Genomic DNA, 4,315 nt, shown 5'->3' on the forward strand with positions numbered 1-4,315 from the left:
CTCTTTATGCCTTGCAGCATTCCCTGTCTCTGCCCGAGCTACAGGAGCAGCAGGAACTGTGAGTTCAGACTGGGCAGACGTGCACTGGATCAGAATGCTGTGCACCTGTTGGCCTCTGAGCTCACAGCAGCCAGACTGGAGACTGCTTTTAAAAGAAAAAAGCTAATCACCTCTGGTTTCCATGGCTCTTTTCTATAGGAACTGCCTTCCCATGCCTCTATTGCTCCCTTTTTCTTGCCCTGAAGAAAAAAAGTTAAGAGAGGTGCAGAGTGAAGCTCTGACCTTGAGACTTGTTAAGTCACTGTTACACTTGCTATTGAACTTCATTAACTCACTCAGAAGATCCACTGCCCCTTCTTTTGAGAGTGAAGTGCAGGACTCCATCCATGATGGCAGCAGGAAGGCCACTGTCAAGTTTGGACCAGGCTGAGGTCCCAGGCTTTACTGGAGTTGTGAGGAAGGTACACTGCAGAAGTCTTGACACAGAGGTTTCTCTCCTCCCTCCAGCCTGTATTCTCCTCTAGTTTCCTGTCATAGCCAGCCAAAAGGTTGGTGCTGATGAAACAGGCCCTGTTTATGGCCACACTTCCTTTTCCTGTTGTCTCACACTTCCTGATAGAGGAAGAGAGTGCCATGGTGGGAATTAGAGTTGCCTTAGTCGTACCTTCCTCTCCATCCATGTCTTGAGTCCTCCTCAAGGGAGTACTGCAAAGAAAGTTAATTCTCAGCAGTGTATTTACACGTGCTGCTATGGTCTGATCTCTATGGCACTGCTCTGTCAGCAGTCACACACCACAGAGGAAAAGGCCACTCATTTCCCCTTCTCAGGTCAGAAGGAGCCCTTTGGGTTTTTTCTCACCTCAGGCTGCAGATGCTGGGCCACTGTGGAACCTGAGCCACAGCTCCTGGCTATTTTGAGTCAGGTCCCACAGGGATCCTGGTGAAGCAGAGAGGAAAGTATTGGGTCAGTTTTATCTGGCAATAGATCCCATTTATTTTCCCCAGACTGAGTGCAAGGCCATTGTGCCGGGGACACAAATGGGCAGGGGAGCACGGCTGGGGCGGGTGGGAGGTGGCTCTGCTGGCAGCTGGCAGCACTTGGCACATATGGAAGGCAGGATGGCAGATGGGGCAGCACAGAAACAACTCTGTGTGATGGCCAGGGAACACAAATAGTCGAATGGAATAGATGAGACCACTCTTGGCACTGAGGAAGCACCAGGAAAGGAAGCCCTGTCATTAGAGAGTGGATGGGGGCGGGAGGGGGTTGGAAGCCCAGAAAGGCTTTGTCTGGACAGACACAAAAGGCCAAATTGCCAAAAGTAAAGTCAAGGAAAGCTCTGGCTCTGTCAGTCAGAACCAAGTTCAAGTCAAATGCTGTTCAGCCAAGGGAGAGGCAGTAGCCAACTTCACCTGTCCTGGGAAGATGAGGAGCTTCTGCAGGATCAGGAGTGCATTCCAGGGAGGGAATGTCTGGGAGGGAAATGCCTGAATGTGCCTGAATGGTACAGTCCTTGGTTTATGGGGGCCTTGTTCTTGTTCCCATTCCCATCCCAGTCTTCCAGTTCAGGGTCCTGAGTATGCTGAGAACAAGTGCTCTTACTATTAAAGACTGAAGCTGAGCAGGCCTTAAGCACCCGAGCCTTTTCCTCATCCTTGTCGCTATGCTTCCCCCCATATCCAATAAAGTGTTGGAGCAAATTAGGTAAAATATGGAGAAAACAAGATAAGTTATGAAAATGTTGGGGAAAATCAGGGGCAATTAGGGTGAAATTGAGAAAATTGTGGAAACTGTGGCAAAATGAAGGGGAAATTCAGGGAAATGGGGGAAAACTGGGGAAGATTGGGGCAATGTAGGATGGAATTAGGGGACATCTGGAGAAAGCAACAAAAATTAGGAGAAATATATGAAAAATGTGGTAAATTTGGGAGATAAATTTCAGTTAGGGGAAATTAGGGATATATTCTGGTAAAAATTTTGGGGAAATAAAGAGAATTGAGGAAAATTTGGAGAAATTTGGAAAAAATGAAATATCTTAGGAGAATCAGGTAAAATGCATGGAAATTTGCGGAAGTGTAGGGGAAATAAAGGAATGGGGGCAAATTGAGGGAGATTAGGGAAAATCCAGGGAGAATAAGAGGAACTTTAGGTCAGAATATGTAAATGAGGGGAAATGAGGGGAAATTGAGGGAAAATTAGCAAAGTGAGGGAATTAGGGGGAAATTGGGGAAAAAAGCATTTGGCCATAATTTGGGGGAATCAAGGGATATTTGGGGCAAATTGCAGCATAAAATAAGGACATTTGGGGGAAAATCTGGAAAGTTTGGGAAAATTAGGGGGCACCAAGGAAATTCAGGGCAAATTGATGGAAATATAGGGAAAGCAGGGGGAAACCAAGGAAATTTGCAGCAAACTGGGGGACAATTAGGAAAATCAGGGGAAAACCAAGGAAATCTGGGGGAAAATCAGGAGAAAACCAAGGATATCTGGGGGAAAATCAGGAGATTTTGTGGGGAATCAGAAAAATTAGGTGAAATTCAGACACCTGGTCCTCTATAGGGCATCTAATGGGATTGATGGGGCCTGGATGCCTGGGTGCCCCTGTCTATTCTTAGGTGAGCTTTGGGGGTCGAGGGGGGGAAGGGAAACCTGTAGGGCCAGCCCCATATATGGTTATGAGGTGAAGGTGCCCCATAGCCCCACTGGCGTCACAAGCTGATCGGATGTCAGGGGTTGTGGGGGGGGATGTCCCAAAAATATCCCATTGTGGGGGGAGGGAGAGGGAACAAAGGGATGGGAGGAGGGGCACAGATGCCTGAGTTCCCTTGGAGGGGGAAGGGGGGGGGGTCACACCTGTCCTTTGTCTGTCTGTCCCCTCCCCCACCCCAGGGGGACCCAGGCATCCAGGCGAGTCTTTTGGCTTGCCTCATCTATCCCATAATAAACCGGGGGGATGGAGGGGAAGGGGAGTTAGAGGAGGCCCCTATAGGGGCTGAGAGTGGGGTACCCTGTGGGTCTGGGGCATCCTAGGGGTCTGGGGGAGCCCTATGGGGTTTCTGTGAGTCTAGAAGTGGGTTGTATGGAAGGTCTATAGGGCCAGGAGTGGCCTGTGGCAAGGGGGGAAAACTATGAGGGTCCTATAGGGAAATATTTAGAAGTCCTGTGGGGCTAGATTTGGATCCTATAGGACCATGGGATTGGGGAGAGGTGTCTGGGAGTGGGTTCTATGGGGCTGTGTGCACTTACAGGGATTTTATTGAAAGGAAGTAATGCCCCCCGCATGGGGCTGATAAGGGTTCTATGCATGTCCTATAGGGCTGGACTGGTGTCTTATGGGGCTGGGGGAGCCCTGTGGAGCTGGAAGTAGGTCCTGTGAAGTAGGGGGGAGCTATATGAGCTATATGAGCTTGTGGGTGCGAGATATGGGGGTCCCATGGGGCTGGTGGAGCTTTATAGTTCCTTAGGGGTCACTGGACCCTATGGGGCAGTGAAGGTCCTATAGGACTACAGAGCAGAGGGAGGGCCCAATGGATTTGGGGAGTGTACTGCAGATCCACAGGGGTCACCGTGTCCCTATAGGGCAGTGAGGTGGCCTTGAGGTCACCCGTCTGTACATGCCCTCCCCCCTCCTGGTGACGCAGCTGCAGGGGGGAGGGGGGATATAAGGGGGGTCTCCCAGGCAGCGCCTGCAGACCCAGGGGCAGGTGGGGCAGGGGGCACTTGGAGCACTGTGAGGGTCTGGGAGGGGGTTATGGGGGAACTAGGGGCAACTGAAAGGAACTGGGAAAGAACAGGGAGGAACTGGGAGGGAACTGGGAGGGTCTGTGGGTGAACTGGGAGGGACTGGGAGGGTCTATAGGAGAACTGGGAGGGTCTATGGGGGAACTGGGAGGGACTGGGATTATACTGGGAGGGTCTATAGGGGAACTGGGAGGGACTGGGAGGGACTGGGAGGATCTAGGAAGGAACTGGGAGGGTCTTTGCAGGAGACTGGGATGATACTGGGAGCATCTGTGGGGAAACAGGGTGGGACTGGGATGATGCTGGGAGAGTTTGTGGTAACTGGGAGGGACTGGAGTGATACTGGTGGAGGAGGGAGGGCACTGAATGAATCCTAGGGGGATACTGGAACTTACTGAGCAGTTCTGTGTGTGTTTCTCTGTGTGTGTGTGTGTGTGTGTGTGTGTGTGTGTGCGTGGTGGTGTACTGGCGGGGCCAGGCAGGGATGCTGGGATGTAATTGGACATATTGGGATATACTGGGACATACTGGGAAAAACTGTGGTGGGGGGGGTGTTGTGTCCCGGAGCAGGAC

The sequence above is a fragment of the Passer montanus genome, unplaced genomic scaffold, assembly GCF_014805655.1.
Source record: "Passer montanus isolate IOZ18808 unplaced genomic scaffold, ASM1480565v1 scaffold31, whole genome shotgun sequence".
In the NCBI taxonomy this organism is placed as follows: domain Eukaryota; kingdom Metazoa; phylum Chordata; class Aves; order Passeriformes; family Passeridae; genus Passer; species Passer montanus.